The sequence below is a fragment of the Urocitellus parryii genome, chromosome 10 (genome assembly GCF_045843805.1).
Source record: "Urocitellus parryii isolate mUroPar1 chromosome 10, mUroPar1.hap1, whole genome shotgun sequence".
In the NCBI taxonomy this organism is placed as follows: Eukaryota; Metazoa; Chordata; class Mammalia; order Rodentia; family Sciuridae; genus Urocitellus; species Urocitellus parryii.
This window is the reverse complement of record NC_135540.1, coordinates 31,811,011-31,830,591: the sequence shown is the minus strand read 5'-3', so window position 1 is coordinate 31,830,591 and position 19,581 is coordinate 31,811,011.

Below are 19,581 nucleotides of genomic sequence, written 5' to 3'. Positions count from 1 at the left end.
GCATTTGTTTATCATTTTTTATGAATCATTACATTTCCAAATGCTTCTACAAAATTACTTTTATTAAAACCAATTAACCACTTGCTAGATTTTAGTTTTGATCCCAGATAACCTTTATATTATACTCATCTTTTTTCTTTTGCTGAAGATTAACCTATTCCATAAATCCAGATATAAGGGAGAAATATCAAAACAATTTGTAAAAGTGCAGCTTTTGAGTGCCATTTCCTCTCATATGCTTTTGTGCAGATGAAACAAACTTTATCATCCCTTTCAGAGATTTCTTTCCTAACAGCAGACGTATCCCACTTACTTCCAATCCTTTGACATTGGATGAATTTCTCATTACTTGATCTCACTGATCTTGTTCATCTCTCATTTTCTGTATTTTTTTTTGTCTGTAGTTTACTGGATTTTTTTTCAGATAGCTCTGACCTTGGAGTGTTTTATATTCCTCAGGATAAGAGTGCAGACAAGCATCTGCTTCTGCCGTTGCTAATGCCAAGGTTATTTGTCAAGAACAGAACACAGGTTTCTCAACATTTTGCAAATAAATGACTCTTAATAAAAACATTTCATGGGAATGAGAATATTTTTCAGTTAAAAAAATACAGAAAACATATTCACTCTTTGTGGGTATGAAAGATATTCATACATTATATATTTGTTTGTTGGATGAGAACAAAATCTTTATCTCTCACCTGTCTGCATTAGATCTTATAAAAATTTCACAATGGTGTCTGAAACAACAATAACATTCATCATTCAGTTTAGTAGCACAAATGTCTGTAGGAAGTAAGCAACACTTTTTCTTTTCATATGTCTTCATTTTAATGCACTTCCCAAATTCATGCACCTCCAGGGTTACTTATACTTTATCATTGATATAAGTAACATAGTGTGAGACTTGTTTCAGGAGGATAGATAGGGAGGTAACCCCTGTCTGGAGGTGAAAAGAAAAAGACATTATGTGCATCAGTTTTAATGCTTAAAACTCCACTTCTCATATTTAAGAAAATCTATGGCTACATTTGTTTCTCATATAGATGGTGAGATTGAAGGGGCTTGGATCAAATGCTTTGCATGTATGATCCCATTACATCTGCATGAAAACACCTGTTAGAAAGGTATTATTTGTTTTTTATATACAAGAAAGTTAAAGAAGGTTTATAAAGGTTAATTTGTTCAAGGTTATATGTTTAATAAATTGGAATATCTGACCTTGAATCCAGGAAGTCTAACTGCAGAGCTCTTCCTTTGAATGTTATATTGTTTTGTGTCTCTTGGAAGCTTATGTCAAGTGAAAATAAAACTTTTTGACAATTTCTAGAAAAAAATGCTACCACATTTTATATTGAAGATAGAAGTCATGGGCTCCAAGATACTTTATACAAAATGATGATATTTTTCAAACTGATTGGTGTAATTATTCTCATCAAAATTCATGTGTAGCAATATCCTTAGGTTTTATTTGGTGTCATAACTAAATTAAAATGTGATTAACTGTACTGCTTTATCTCTAATGGGACTAAATTTTTATTTGCCCTTGGTAGTTTCTTAGTCCTTCCTTTCACTGACTACAGACAACTATCTTAATAAATAAAAATATTTATCAATGCAAAACTTTATAGTTTTTTTCCTGTTTTGAAAAGAAGGAGTTGAGGCAAAATTGATCTCTTTTCTTTTAAAAGGTTATTCCACCAAATACAAAGCAATGTGGTGCTTGAGATTTTGATCATACAGAAAATGGAAATTGGAGACAGGTTGAATGAATTGTAGGGAATAAGGTGTAATTTATATAAAAAAAATCAGTCTGAATTTTTATAGCTCAGTTTCAAGGACATAAATCATTATTTGATTAAGACTATGATTGCTCTGTATGTAGCTGTCTTTTTTATATTCAAAGCTAGGCATTAGCAGGTGTCCAAGCAAACCCTTCAGTGCTTTTTGGGCAAATTGAAATGCTGAAAACTAGGAGAGTTGCCTGAAGAAATTTGAATTTGAGATGGTTGAGCAGCTGCACAGAATCTGAGAGAGATTTTGGCTTTCACTTATAAGCTTATTTATTAGGTAAAGAGGAAACGTTTCTTGTTTTATAATGTACATTGAGTCCTTTGAATGATATAAAAAGGGGGCATTTTCTCTCCCGGAGACAAAATTGGAAATCCTCTCTTCTGATTAGGGATTGGAAGCAAAAATCAAAACAAAACTGCACCATGTATCTTTTTTTGTGAGTTATGCAGGCATCATGGTGGATACAGAAATAAGTATAAGTTAGGTACAATGGTATGTGAGAAGATCTGAAGCTGTCACTAACTGGGGGTTAACATGGGTCATAGTTTCATCCTCCAGGCAGAGTGAGATGATTGCTTTGGTCTGTCTCTTCTAATAATCGGTATTGGTGTTGAGCTCTTAGGAGGCCATAGAATAGCTGCAAATTGATTGACAAATCAGATGTAGGAGTACCTGAGGCCTGCTAGCCAATACAAGGGAAAAAGGAATACAGGCCTTATTTAGTTGGTGAAGAAAATAAAAATGCTACTGAGGAAGAGAGGATTCTACATTTCATATATTAATGGCCAATTCTTGAGCTGAACATTTCCATGATCTCTATCAGGGCTTTTATGCGTTAGCCATAGAATTCTAAAAGTATCCAGATAATCAGATCTAAATAGAAACCTAACTTCAATGGTTCTTAACATAATTTATAAATTATTCTACAGCGATAGGTTGGAGTCATGGGTTAAATTCTGTCCCCTTCAAAAAGATAATTCTGTCCCTTTCAAAAGGATGTGTTGAAATACATACTCCTGACACCTGTGAATGTGATCCTGAATAAGGTCTGCATAAATTTAATTGATTTAATTTGAGTTATTGAGATGGACCTTAATCCAAAATGACTGGTGTTAAGAAGTGGGACATTTGGATATAGATACAGACAAATGGGGAAATGAGTAAAGATGGAATCAGACACTGGAGTGATCTGTTTCCAAACAAAAGGGTACTGAAGATTGATGACCATCACCAGAAGCTAGGAGAGATACTTGGAAAAAAAATCTCCCGCAGAAACAATCAATACTGCTGACACCTTGATGTCAGACTTCTAGCCTCTAGGACTGTGAAAGAATAAAATTCTATTGTTTTAAGCAACCCAGTTTGTAGTTACTTGTTATGGCAGTCCTAGGAAACTAATGCAAATAGGAAACTTCCTATGAGTCATGTTGTCTCATGTGATGGACCAAAAACATATCTTAGTAACAGAAATGAGCTCAGGTACTTAGCTAAAGCTGAGCATGATGACTGTGAGCTTAATGTTCCCACTGACTGCTAGGAGGGGTGTCCTCTTATTTCCCCTGTATTTAGAAACAGGTCAAAAGTCCCCACAATGTCCATAGCTTATGAAATTTGCAAGACCCTCTGGTTTCTACTCTCATAGTGAAAAATATTAAAAGGGTTAATTATTTCAATATTAAAAGATATAAATCATGCCTATGATATTGTATTCGAGTATATATGTATAGATGTATCTGTGAAGTTAAATAATGACAAATCTCAAGGAGTTTTATTAAGGCTTAGTAGTTTTCCTACCAACCATAAGACATCATATTTCTCTTACACCAATATGTCATGGCAATTATATGATATGTCTTCCATGTTCACTTTTCCCAATCATACTGGGGGAATTATTGGGAGATCAAATATATCTAAATTAGTTAAAAAGTGCAAAATGAATAACAACTAATTGGTCGACCAGGTGTATGATTATGAGCTGGCACTGTGTCGGGTACTTGAAAGAACTAAACAATGCTAAGGCATAGTCTCTGTCTTCCAGGTATTGAAAATGGGATAGAAAGCAGGGATCAAGAGTGTTAGACCTGGAGTCTGGCTTCCCTGACTTTAGTCTTACCTTCACTCATACTCTTTCTAAAATGCTGGATAAATTACTCTCGCTATGCTTTATTTTTTTTTTCATTTATGAATAAGGACCAGGTACAAAGTTTTACTTGAATAAGAATAAGAGATTTTGAAGTCTATTGCATAGTAAATAATAACATTGCATATAATAACTAAAAGTAAATTTGAATGTCTTACTATAAAAAATGAAAAATAAGTAAGATCGTGGCAGTATTAGTTAGCATGATTTAATCAGTATACCTTGCATTAAAAATATCAAATCATCACATTTTATTCCTTATAATTTACCAAAGTAATATAAATTTTTAAAATAAAACAATGATAGTAACTACCTCTTAAAACAAAGGAACCATTTATGCTTGTATTAATCAAATCTCTACAGAGAAACAGAACTCATAGAAAATATTTATATATATATAGATTATAGCATAAATACATGTATATATGTGTATATATTAGGAGAGATACAGTGATTGTTATAAACTATAGTTTTATATGTATGAATATACTATTTGTTCATTAACTCATTTTAAGGCATTGGCCTACACTATTATGTCAACTAACAAATCCAAATCTGCAGAATGAGTTGGCAGGCCAGAGACCCAGGAATAGTTAATACTACAATTGGCAGGTGAAGTCCATAGGCAGTTTGTTGTAGAGCCAGGAAAAACCAACACCACAGATAAAGTCCAAAGAAGGTCTATTGTAGAATTCTCTCTTACTTGGGAGAGGCTCATTCTTTTTGTTCTTTTCAGGCCTTCAGTGGACTGGATGAGGCCCACTGATTCGATGTAGGACAAACTTGTTTTACTTAAAAGTGTACTCCCTAAATGTTAACATAACCCGCCCCCCCCAAAAAAAAATTCCCACAAAAATTCCCAGAGTAATATTTGACAAACCATCTGGGGACTCTGTGATCCAATCAAGTTGACACATGCAATACAAAAAAAATTTCAATATTAAGTGAAATGTTTGACTTAGGGTAATTCATAAATATTGTGTATTATTATGTTACTGGTAATGATTACTTATAAAATTGGTTTGAGAAACAGTACAAACCCTTATGAAAAATAATTAGAGGTGACTCGTGGGAGCAGAGGCTAAAAAACTTACTGTACCACTCTGGAATAGATAGACCTTGTTACCTGCTGGTCTTTGTTATTTCAATCTTGGTAAGTGGGAAAGAACTAATATCATGAGCAAGAGAGGAAGGCTTACCAGTGAGTAGTGTAGAGAAAGCAGTCTTTCCAATTCATATTTTTTTTTAAATAACTGGATAGAAAGAAAACCTGGAAAATTTCTTTTCTTAAAACTTTTCATTTGACAGTGGTTTTAAAAGGATTTCCCTGAATGTCATTCTCATTGTGTAAAAGTAAACAGAACAGTAATATTTAAGCCACCCAATGTCAGCTGTGGTAGGCAGAATAATGACCCCCCCCTAAAGATATCTACATCCTAATCCTTAGATACACTGAACACGTTACCTTATATGGCAAAAGGGACTTTGCAGATGTGATTAAATCAAGGATCTGACATGGATATAGCATCTTGGATCATCTAAGTGAACAAAATCTGATCACATAGGTGCTTAAAAGCAGAACATTTTTTCCCTACTATGGTCAGAGGGAGATGTGACTACAGAAAACCGTCATGCAAAGATGCTGGAATGGAAGATGGAATAGGGTGGTCATGGGCCAAGGAATGTGGGTGGCTTTTAGAAGCTGGAAGAAGCAAGAAAATGGCTTCTCTCCTAAAGCTTCCAGAAAGGAATGCATCTCTGTTGTCATCTTGATTTTCGCCCACTGAGACCTGTGTCAGACTTCTGACCTGCATAACTATAAATAACAAATCTGCATTGTTCCAAGCCTCTAAATTTGTGGGTAATTTGTAACAGCAGCAATAGCAAGCAGCTATTGCACATTATCAAAACGAGGTAAGGAGAGGAACATGTTCATCTCTTTTCTGCCCTATTTTCTTTTTCTTTTGTTCCTCTAGTTGTTTTTTTTTAAAGCATAGGAAAAAAAAATTCTTTTCTGCCTAGGATATAACAACAGACACTGAAAATATCCCCTGTCTGACAAAAGTGAAATAGTCAAAACAAACCAGCCAATAAAAACTGTTTTCAAGACACTGACATAGAAGGACAGTGATCCCTAAAGGAAACAAAGTGAATTTAGTCTTTTCTTAGTTTACAACCCCCAGGTTGCAGTACAGGATGGGGAGCCCAGGTAAGGCCCAATGGACTCCTTGGGTTGAGGAATTAGAACTGAGGGTCTGGAGAGGTTGAAGAGGTTAGAATCCTCAGGACAGGGTACACGAAAGAGAAGAGAGCTGCAGAAGGTTAGACCCCTGGAGATCTGGAGATGGCTCCCTGGAGTGTTTAGACCATGTGTTGTGAAATAATTATCTAAGACTAAGGAAATGGTTATCTGAAAGATTTGAGAGAAGAATGCCTGACACTCACACAGAGTTGCAAATAGCTCCACCAGTCAGGCTACAAAAACTCACAATTTAAGGAAGAATTTGCCTGAGAAATAGGAAATTATTATCCATAGAGGTAGTACAAGAAAAGAAAGGCCAAGGAAGCTTACATTATTTTCATGTAATTTAAGTGTATCCCAGAATAAAGCATCAAACAAGGGAGTCTGCCCTTAAAGGGGATGGTGGAATCCTGGTCTCTTCTTTTATCTCTTTTGCATCCTGGCCATGAAGTGAACAGTTTTTCTCCATCCTATGCTCCCACCATGATGTGTGCCTCACCATGGGCCTAAAATCAATGGACCAACCAATCCTGGTTGGAAACCTCTAAAACCACAGGACCTAATAAAACTTTTGTCTTTGTAAATTTATTGTTTCAGGAATTTTGTTGCAGTAAGAGAAAGTGATTAAAATGAAAGTATAAAGTCAGCAAGGGTATAGAAAATATCTATTTTTTTTAAATTTTTCAATATCTATTTTTCAATTTGACTTATTTGACATTTAAATCATATTCTATGCAACATCAGAAGACCATGTGCATGGAATATTTACCAAGAGAAACCATGTTCTCAGTCATAAAGCTAGTCTCATCATACGTAAATGATTCAAGTAAATAAAGTATTTTTTCTGATTTAAATTATCATGACTAGAAAGAAAGACAGCTACAAAACCCCCAAATACGGAGAAAAAAGCAACCAAAGAACACATATACAAATAAACCCATGGATCAAAGAAGAAATCGAAATGGAAATTAGAAGGTATTTTGAACTGAATAAAAGTGAAAACATTAAATATCAAAATGTGAGTGATGTCTTTAAACAGTATTTAAAGACACAGTGTTCTCAAGTCTGCCTGAAGAAATTTTTAAAAACAGAACAATTTTCAGCTCAAAGAAGCTGAATACAAGAATGAAGACCCATGTGAATATCAATGAAATAAAAATCAATGAGAGAGAAATTAAATAACCCCAAAATAAAAAATATAAAAGAGAAATTAAATAACCCCCAAAGAAGATCAACTCTAGCTATCCTGACTAGGTAATAAAGAGAAGAAAAAGGAGAAGTAGAAGAAGGAGGGGGGGGGGGAAGAAGAGGAGGAGAAGACCAAAAAAGAAGGATGTTTACAGTTTACACTTACCAGCTTATTCAATATTGTGGAAAGTTCTGGCTGGTATTTGGGGGAAAAAAATGCAAACTGAAAATAAAGTAAAATTGTCTTTATTTGCAGGTAGGGTCAGTCTATGTAGGAAATTTGATGGAATCGACAAAAAAACTTTACTAGAAATAAAAAGTGTGAGGAGAGTGTAGAAAGTAAGTTCAGTAATCAAAAAAAATGATTGTATTTTTATGGTAACAATAAATAATCAGAAATTGACATAAGGAGTACCACTTGCAATAGCATCAACACATAAAAATGCTTAAGCATAAATCCGACAAAAGATATGAAAGATCCATTTACTGATACCTATAAAATGTTGATGAAGAAATTAAAGATTACCTAAATAAATGACGAAATATATCTTCAAATGCCAGTTCTCAAATTCATGAACAAATTAAATGTAATTTCTATCAAAATCTCAGGTATGTTTGCAGAAACTGACAATCTGATTTTAAAACTCATAGGAGACAAACAACCTAGAATAGTCAAAATAAGTTTGAGAAAAAACAAGTTTAGGGTAATATAACCTGGGTTAAATACTTCTCAAGAAAACATGCAAATTGAATAGTGTGGTATTGCCATAAAGAGAGATAAATATATCAATGGAAAAAAAGAGAGTCTGGAACCAGACCAACACATATGTGGACAATGGATTTTTAACAAAGGTGAAATAACAATTCCATGTGGAAAAGATAATCTTTTCAACAGTTAGTGATGGAACAACTGTATATCTCTAGTGTGAAAAGCAAAGCAAAACAAAACAACAGTTTGATCTATATTACATCCCATCATATGCAAAATTAAAAGAAACCTAAACATCAAGAGTAAAGTCATAATAATTATTGATATAAACACAGCAAAAATCTTTATGACCCGACCCTGCATTAGTAAAAGAAATCTTAGATAGCCAAAAGCACAAGAGAAAGTTAATGAATTTTATTAATTTTATTAATAAATTAATAAATTAGACTTTGTCATAATTTAAAAATATGTTCTTGAATAGATTGTTTTGAAGAATGAAAGAACTATCAGTATACTGTGAGAAAATAGAAGAATTTACCCACAATATGTAAAGAACCTTCAAAACTCAATAATTATTTAAAAAATTCCAAACCAATAAAAATATTCAAAAGATCTGAAGAGACACTCCACAAAAAAAGATTTATAAGTGGTAAGTAAGCATATGAAAAGATGTTCACTCATTAATTATGAGGCAAGTGTAGGTTAAGACCACATGACAGATGTTACTCCAGACGTTGTAAAAATGACTAGAATTTCAGACTTATCATACCAAGTCTGGGCAAGCATGTGGAACAAGGAACTGGGATACCCATACATTGATGGTAGGTATGTCAAATGATTGTTCCAATTTGGAAAACAGTTTGGATGAATCTTTAAAAGATAAATAGACAACTACCATCTTTCCATTCCTACGCACTAACCCAAGATAATTACTCAAAGATTTGTAATCCTATTTATCTGTGATAACCAGAAGCTGAAAAAAAATCCAAATGTCTCCCAATATGTAAAGGGATAAAGTAGTGGTGTTATATCCATACAATGTAATACTACTGAGCAATAAAAAGAAATGAAATGCTGAAAAGAATTAAAATGGATGAATTTTAAAATAATTATGTTTAGGGAAAGAAGCCAGACAAAAAAGAAATTATATACTTTATAATTGTGTTTACAAGTAAATCTAGAAAATGCATACTAATCTAGAGTAACACGGACCCACGTTTACTGGAACAGGGAAATGGGAGACGGAAATTACACATTTGTGAATGATGACTATAAACATGATGCTGACCATAGAGATGAGATTTACTAGTGTGTACATGTGTTACTCATTATAGCCTGTGAGGAATAAGTGCCTAGAAGTGTATACATGGAAATCCCACCAAATGTGATGCAAACTAAATGCTTGCAAGTATTAAACATTAATACCGTGTCTGAATTGAATTATTTTCTATATCAGAGGTTTTTTTTTTATTTTCAACTTACTTGCTCACAATTAGAAACTTCATTTTCATTGTTAGTGGTTTTGTTTTGCATCCTCTGCCTTTCATGAGTTTTTTTGTTGGCATATTTTTTCACTCTTATTCTAACAATAAATCCTAATTCAGTGGGAGTCTACTTCTTTTACTATCACCAGATTTCTTTGTTAATAAAAGCAATGGGTACTCTAATGGTCTCCAGATTTAAAGATCAACCTAATTAGTATCTTTAGGATGAAGAAAATTATCACAAAACAGATGAACAGAACAACCCTGCTTTAAACAAACTCTTATTAAGGAGGTTTTATATATAGTCAATCAGATTTTATATTAAGAAATCTAACAACTAACATGTAATAAATAATAACAGAATTGGACTCACTCTTTCATTAATAAAAATAGTTAGGTACTAGGAGACTCTTGATTGTATTGCACAGTATAGAATAAAGACAGTAAACTATTTCTTAATCCTAGTTCTTAGATTTATTCATTATTTGTGGCTAATGAAAGAACAAACTAATCTACTAAATTCTATCTGCTAATAGATAGCACAACTTGGACTCCATTAAGGATATGTAAAATATTTTAGTCTTCTTAAATTATTCAGAGATGTTAGAGTTGGGAGAGAGGTGGATTATGGGAGCAAGGAGAATTATCAAGTGAAACTCAGATAATCCATTCTTCATATTCTGTTTTTGCTTTCAAATATGGAAAGGAGATAGAAACTAGAGAAATCCAGAATAAGACAGCATAATTGTAGTAATTCATCCACTTAGGAAGGCCTGTGTTAGTGACACAAAATAGTGTAGCAATTTCCTTTCCATTAAATGAAAGAGAAGAGAAATGGAAAGAGTAGTACTTAATACAGATGAAGAGTGGCTAGAGTCAAATAGCATTTCATCAGTGCCCTGTAATCAGACCTTTCATTCCTCATGTGTAGTCAAACATATAAAAAAAGGAAATGTTCATGTAAATTTAGTTTCACGAACTGTTTTGTAGTTTGTAGGGCATGTCTACTGAATAATTAAGTGGCACAGCAGTTCTCTTTGGTTGGACTCAATCTCAGCGGCTGACATTAGATGTATGAAGGGAAAGGGGTAGAGTCCACTATTGTTATCAACATCGTGGACACTTGAGGTAATGTGGAAGTGCTATTTTTAGATAGAAACTCATGAATGTTCCAGTGTTTGTGGTTGACTGCTTTAGAATATTGTGATTTATCATTTCCTGGTTGCTAATAAAATTTCTTTTCTTTTAGAATTGCTTGTGGCTATTATATTCTAGGCGGTAACCACTATTTCTAGACAGTTTTGTTTATTATGCGGGTGAAGAAACTATAAAAAGTGTTTCCATTTTGGGCTTTCCTTGTCACCATGGAAACCATCCCTGAGTTAAGCGTTTGTGAGTGAATTTCAGTCTTTGAGGAAACACAAACTTTGAGCGAAATAAATACCTTCGTGACCCACATATTTCTTTATGTGTGAACATTTCAGAGTATTTCCCTGCCCCGCAAGATTCAGTGTGCATTTTAGTTCGTTTTTGTTTCTTTAGTTCCAGATGAGCTTTTTAGTTTTGTTTTAGCTAGCACACTCGCTCTTGGCAAACTCTTTTCTCTCTCAGGCAGTTACATAGTGATGCAGAGTGGCTGTCACAGCCTGTTGCCGAAGTGATCATTCTTGATCTAACATATTATTTGCTGCAGAGCGTTGCAAAGAGACAAACATCCTTCTAGCACCACATCTGGCCAAGGTGCTTGTTTATTTTTAAAACAATTTCTTAGAACCAAATTAATTTTCCTTTCATTTTATGTACTGCAAATTTTAGAAGAAGCTAAACTGGTAGAACATTTTTATATAAGAAGTGTAACCAAAGTATTTGAATAAGGTATCTAAAAATATTAACTTCTTCAATTCCTGCTACTTGTTTTTATTAACGGATTTTTAAACATCTGTGCTTACTATATATGCATTTAGAATTTTATACAGGAATATAGGTGGTTCTAATATTTTTGGCAATAGTATAATAATTGCCATGCTCTAGCACTAACCTTAGAAGATAATAACTTATTATTTAAATAAAAATCTAAACAATATTCCTGTAGAGCTCTAGCAATACAGACTGCAATAGATGAAAATTTGTGTCAAATACGCCATTGTTAAACTGATAATTGCTCAATGATTCTGAGAAAAAATGTAGGTGACGAATTAATAGTTTATATTTTTAGGAAATGTTTAACTTATTTAAAGAAAAACATCACTTTATATTTGGGTTTTCAACAGAATTATTTTTAACCAATTAATATATTGATAATAAGCAAATCTTATTCACTTTGAAGCAACTTCAATGGTCAGTCTATTTAGCAACTTTTCTCCAATTTTTTTTGAATTACGTGTTACTAGACAAGAAGGAATTGTACTTTTGAATGTTTTATAATTCAGATATTTTTAACAGTTTTACTGAGGTATGATCATAACAATATTCACCTATTTAAATCAGTTTTTTGAAGAGACATCCACACTCCCATGTTCAATGCAGCACTATTCACAATAACCAAGAAATGGTAACAACCTAAATTTCCATGAATACACGAGTGGATTAAAAAAAATGTGCTCATCTTCACAATGGAATATCATTTGGCATAAAAAGAATGAAATTCTATCATGTATGACAATGTGAATGGAACTGGAAATCATGTTAAGTAAAACAGACCAGGCTCAGAAAGAAAAGTATGATATGTTCTCACTCACATAAGAATTCTAAAAAAGCTGATCTCATAGAAGTTGAGGGTAGAATGGTGGTTACCAGAGGCCGGGGAGAGTAGAATGTAGGGAGGGATAGGAAAAAATTCAATCAACAGGAACTAAATTAGATGGGAGCCAGAAATTCGGGTGTGGTGCTGCACAATAGGGTGACTATACATAATTACAATATACTGTACAGTTAAATATCTAGAAGAAGGGATTTTGAATATGTTCACCCTGAATGACAGACTTTGGAGAAGATGGACGTGTTTATCCTGATTAAAACATTATGTAATGTATACATATATTGAAAAATCACATGGGGACCCATAAATATGTGCAATGTTAATGTGTTGATTAAAAATGTTAAAAGAAAAATAAAGTGTGCAATGCAGTGGTTTTTTAGTAGATTCATAGATTGGAGTAACCAAATAATTTCAGAAAGATTTCATCACTCCAACAGGAAGCCATATACTCCTTAGAAGTCACTCAAAATTCTTCCTTACTCCAGACCTAAGCAATCATTAATCTACTTATTGTCTATATAAATTTACCTCTTCTGAAATTTTATATAAAAGGAATCATGCAATAGGTAGTTTTTTTGTGACTGGTTTCTTTCATGTAACATAATGCTTTTAATGTTCTCCATATTGTGTTAGGTATTCACATTCACTTTTTTTAATTGCTGAAAAAATTCCGTCGTGTGAATATGCAATATTTCACTCTTTTTTATTGCTGAAAAATATTGCATTGTGTGAATATACCCATTTTATTTATTTATTTAATGATTGATAGACATTTGAAATATTATTATTATCATCATTTTTGAAGAATAACACTATGAAAATCTTACAAAAGTTTTTTTTAATTAAATTTAATTTTTTTGTCTGTTTGTTTGTTACTGGGGATTGAACTCAGAGGCACTCAACCACTAGGCCACATCCCCAGCCCTATTTTGTATTTTATTTAGAGTCAGGGTCTCACTGAATTGCTTAGTGCCTCACTGTTGCTGAGGCTGGCTTTGAACTCATGATCCTCCTATCTCAACCTCCTGAGCCTCTAGTTACATAAATTTTTGTAAGGATATGTTTTCACTTTTCTTGGGTATATGCCTAGCAGTGGAATTGTTTGGTCTTATTGTAACTCAATGTTTATCCTTCTGAGGGACTGCTAAAATGTCTTCCAAAATGGCTACACCATTTTACACCCCTACCAACAATAGATGAGGTTTAAGTTTCTTCACATCCTTAGAAATGCTTGTCATATCTATTTATTTTTTTTGATTATGGCCATCCTAATTCGGGGGGAAGGGTTTTGATGTGCACCTTCCTATAACTCAGGAAGTTGGCATCTTGACAGTTTATATATCCCTTTGGAGAATGTCAATTCAGAGTCTTGCCTACTTTTTTAATTGGGTTGTCATTTATGATTAAGTTACAGTTAAAAAAACAAAAACAAACCTCTTTTTAATTTGGTGAGGGTAGCCTCTCCAAAGCTATTTTGTAATTGATAAGGTTTAACTGATTTAAAAAATGATTTATACCCTTATGCAGAACATGTTCTACTTAAGTTTAACATACAAAATGACTTTATATAGAAGTATCAACAATAATTTTATACTTGATTATTATTATAGCATAACACAACTTCATTAACTCATACTTTAAAAATAATGCTATATTCTCTGTTAGCTCTTCTTTGAAAGACAATGTTTTCTAGGAAGAAATAGGCAGAGAATATTTTAGAAAGCAAAAACTGCTTATTGGTCGAAAAATTATATGATATTATGAAAATTTTTACAGTGCCAAGAAGAACTTGTAGTTAGACAGTGACAGTATTGTTTGAGGAAGGTCAGTTTTTTGGTGACACTAACTTTTTCCTACTCTGCTTTGGAAACTTTCCCCTGAACATCTGTGTAGGAAGATTAACAATGTCAACACCAGCTCAAAAATTTGAAGTTGGCTGAATGTCACAGTAGGAAATAAAATATTTCCTGTATTTTAACATACTGACTATGTAGAAACCTGGAAATACATGCATGATTTTCCACATGGAAACTTCTGTAGAGGGGTAAGGTAAATTAAACTATGTATAAAAATATTAAGAACATCACTTAGAAGAAAGCTTGCAATCTCAGTATGTGTTTTAAGACTATTCTCAAAGTATCTTCAAGAACAATAGTAGTCGTTATTTGAAAAAAAAAAGCATTATTTTCTTGTCATTTTCTCATTTACACATCTCTTTTGATTTAGATTACTATGTTTAAAAAATCCATCATCACAGATTAATGTACTTTTTTAAAATATCATGTTTAATGGAAACATTTTTCTTATAACCTCTAAGTTTTCTGAGAGTAGAGATCTGTGCTACAGATCCTGGAACCTGTCATAAAATAAGTACTTAATACGTGCATATTGGATACATTAATTAAATGTAAAATGAGTGTTTCATTTTTTTGCCTTAGGAAATCTTTTTAGATATAGCAAAGGACTCCGGGGTCTATGAGAATAACTGATGAAATAAACTCTGAACCCTTACCTACTTATTTTTCTGGCAGACTTGCAGCTTTTGGAGTAGCCATCTGTGAGACTTCCATCATCCAAGCCCTCAGACCCTGTGAATCACAAGGAGACCCCACATGCTTACTAACTTGCAGCTTCTCTGCATTCATATTCAGTCCTTTGGAGTCTCCTTGGGAAAGAAAAGGAGGAGAAAACACATTTGCATTCTTTATCCAACCATTTAAAAAACAAACAAGCACTGATTACCACAGGAAAGATTGTGGCCCATGGTAAACCATTTGTCCTGTACGTCATTTCTTCAGGATGCTGAAAATATATATATATAATTTTTTTTTTTTTTTAACAAATGCCAAATGAGCCCTTCAGCAAACCTGTGTAACACTGACTGCACAAGCCAACGTGGAGAAATACTAAAAATTGAAAGCATTTGGCTGGCATCTAATCAATTATTTCAACAATTTTCTTCTGCTTGGAAGAATGTAAGAAATCTGAGGCATGAGTTGGTATTTTCAGAATCCTAGTTATGATAAGCCTCTTTCAATGTAAGGCTCAATTAGGAAATTAAAATTATGTAGAAAGAAACAAGCATGACCACAGACCTCAATTCATCTCAATCATGAACAAATAACATTTCTTTCTCCCTAGTGGTACAGAAAGGCTGTGGGTAAGATAATTAAATTTTAAGAAGATTGAGGAAGTAAAATCTGGAAGAGATTTTTGGGTAAGAGAAAGGACCTTAGAGATGTATGTAATCTAGTGATTACACAACTGTTCCTATTCTGCAGAAGAGGAAATTTAAACACAGAAAAGCCCATTTCACAAGAACATACAGGAGGTACCAGGCAATAAATCTAAAAACAGATTACAGCAACAATGAACTACAGTACATCTATCAAGGAGAAATAACCATTTACTAAACAGCGACCACAAACATGTGGTTGAAAGAAGGGTTTTGCTCAAACACTGCCCATGTTTCTTGAGACAGAATTATCAGCAAATTTTCAGGGATTTCAAGTCAGTCAGTGATTAGAAACAGAGATTAAGATTGAGGATAAAGGCTTCACGTTTGTCCACAGCAGCAAGAAGTGATAGATGTTCTGTCAGGGAAAATAAAATGACTCTTTATCCTTGATTGATCAATTTTTAACATCCTGACAAATTGGTTTTGTTTTATATTCTCTCTGTCTCTCTCTGTCTCTCTCTCTCTCTCTCTCTCTCTCTCACACACACACACACACACACACACACACACATACACACAGTGTTATAGTTAACTGAATCATTTGGTAATATTGGTAATACTTAATGTTACCATATGTGTACCCTAAGAAAAAGAATGTTCTCTTCTAAACCACAATATAGTTGGTAAATTCAGGAAAGTTAATGGTTTGGTCTAATCTACATTTTATCCTGTTGTGGCTCAGTGGCAGTGAGCTTGCCCAAGACATAACTCATACTAGTTTCTGATTTATTCTCTCTTTGTTTTTGAGAAAAACTAATTTTTCCTTAAATAAGCTTGCTTTGTAAAAATCCATGAAACATAATAAAACACAGAGCCAATTTTGAAGTAAAAGTATCTTAGCAAATTTTGAAAAATTTTTTTTCTTTCCTGTATCTTGTTTTGTCCCCTTTGTTCCCAACCCTTAGAAAGCCTCATAACATAAAGCAACCTTAATTTTCCAAGGACATGATGCTGTTAGCAGTGAGGAATCAAAGAAAGGTTCCAAATAGATAATTACTACTATCAAATCTAAGATTTAGGAAGCGGACTGTGGACAGTTGTGTGAAGAAGATAATAAAAGAGGGAGACAAGAGGTTGGGAGACAAAGTTATAAGGTCATTGTGATTTTTCAGGTAAGGTGTTAAAATCTGAATTAAGGTCATGGTAGGAGAGGTAGAAAAGAGAGACAGGTTTGTGATCTGAATATGGGTAGTGAATAAGAGGAAGGCGTCAAAGATGCTACTGAGTCTTTTTTTTTTTAGTAGAATTGTTTTTATTCAGGAAACAAACAAACAAACAACAACAACAAAAGCATTTTCCAGGCACATACAAGAGGGACAGGGGTAGGGACAGGGTAGTCCATGGAGCCTCAGCCTTCAGCCCATGTGGTTTTGGAAGTCATAAAGGGAGTCATAAAGGGAGTGAGAGTGTCCCCCATGCCAAATAAAAATGGTTAGATGTGGGAAGGAGAGACATGCAAAAGCTGAGGGAGAAGTGAGAGAAAGAGACAGATGAGGTTAATACTGGGAACTGGGAGCTAGTGAGTTTTATAGCCTTGGAAAAGATTGCTGTCATTACCTGAACAAGGAAACAAGGAAGTAGTAATGGTGGTGATGTTTGGGGAAAAGATGAATGGTTGGATTGTGAATCTGTTTGGTTTAGGGTATTGAAGTCCCATCCATGTGGAGATGTTCAAGGCACAGAATAATAATGTATAACAATGTAGGAAAAATACAAAATTGTTCTTAGGAGTGGTTGTTGAGGTTTGCTTGATAGTTGCATTTTTAATGCATCTTCTCCCCTTTGGACCTACAATGAGCAGGTGTGACTGTTCAATAATTGTGACTTCATGGTTAAACCAGGAGGTCAAGGTAAAGCACCCTGGTCTTAGTTTTCTATTCCATACACTGGTATAGAATTACTTAAAAATCCAGTCTTTATAAAGGAAATATTCTGTATCTCAATGGCATTTTGTAGTATTGCATCTAGGTGTCTGCAATTGAATTGTTTCATTTTCTCCTTATAAGACCTGAATATACCTGAGAATATAATATGTGAGATTGAACAAATATCTAACTCCTAGCCCCCCCCCTTTTTTTCCTGTGGAAACACACATTTTTATGGAAATATGCCAAGCCTCTATTATTACTCAAATTCTTTCCAAGGAGAGTAGATTTTATTTTTCTCTACTTATAGTTTCCTTTTGTACATGGAAAGGAAATGCTTTCTTTGTTTCTAGCAAACAGGCATGGATGGGAAATGGAAACCGTGTTTCACTGGGAGAGAGGACAGCTTTGGTGAGATTCCCAAGTGCCTTAATTTTGCTTCCCTCCCTTCTCTACAGTCACTTTTGGTATCATGAGTTCCGAATTTGCACCTTATCAATACCTGGCTAGGCCATGAGTCTGTAAGGAGAAGCACAACACAGGATGTGGCAGAGAGAAGAAAAAGCAAATTAGAAATGGGATGACAGTCTTCTTCTTTAGATCAATTGATGGAGACACTGTGTGACAGCCTTGGCATCCTCTCTTTGCCAACAGTGCAGAGGAGGTGCTAGAACCTGGAAGCCCTTTGCTCCTTCATTCACCTTGAGATGTGAGGATACCTGAGGAATGATGTCTGGGCTTCACCACCTTGTTGCTATTTGTTGTTCTCACTGTATAGTCTGACTTGGACTTTATGGATGACAAGCTGTGAGGCACCAGCATAGTTCATCATGATTATAACTTTTTACATTTTATTAAAACTTATTTTTTTACTTTTTAAAAATTTATATATGACAGCAGAATGCATTACAATTCTTATTACACATATAGAGCACAATTTTTCATATCTTTGGATGTATACAAAGTATATTCACACCAATTCATGTCTGCATACATGTACTTTGGATAATAATGTCCATCACATTCCACCATCATTTATAACCCCATGCCCCCTCCTTTCCCTTCCAATACCTCTGCCCTATCTAGAATTCATCTATTCCTCCCATGTTCCCTCTCCCTATCCCACTATGAATCAGCCTCCTTATATCAAAGAAAATATTCAGTATTTATTTTGGGGGGATTGGCTGACTTCATTAGCATTATCTTCTCTAACTCCATCTATTTACCTGCAAATGCCATGATTTTATTCTCTTTAATTACTGAGTAATATTCCACTGTGTATATATGCCACATTTTTTTATCCATTCATCTACTGAAAGACATCTAGGTTGATTCCACAGTGTAGCTATTGTGAATTGTACTTCTATGAACATTTATGTGGCTGTGTTCCTGTAATATGTTGTTTTTAAGTCCTTTGGGTATAGACTGAGGAGAGGGAGAGCTGGGTCAAATGGTGGTTCCAGTCCCAATTTTCCAAGGAATCTCCATACTGCTTTCCATATTGGCTGCATCAATTTGCAGTCCCACTAGCAGTGTATGAGTGTACTTTTCTCCCCACATCCTTACCAGCACTTATTGTTTGTCTTCATAATAGCTATTCTTATTCCATACCAACCATTACATTAACATGGTGCTGGTCAATTATCTTCCTTATTCTCATCTAAAAAGGGCTAATTATTTTCTAGACTTTCATAGGAGAAACATATATTTTAAATGTAATAAAACCCATCTTTCCAGTGACATGGGAACCTTGATTATATTCATTTGTATGTATGTTATTGTGTGTGTTTTCATGTTTTTATTTTTATTAGATTTGCCTATTTTACTTCTTGAATATCCTTTGAACATTCCCACCTCTGGGTCGTCTTTTGTTTCTCCATTGTACTTCTTCTCCATAGTTCTCTGTTGTAATTTACCCAACTTTTACCATCTAGCTACATGTTTCTTAATTTTGAAGATTCAACTGAAACATATTTTGCTTTATACCCTCACACCTTTTTATCATGGATACCTTTTTATTTTATTTTTATTAATATATATTTTAAATTTATATGCAATAATTGTACATATTTATAGGGGAGAGTGTAGAATTTTAATTCATGCATCTATTGTGTAATTATCAGATCAAGGTTTATCAGACATATTGCTTTGTGTTAGAAATCT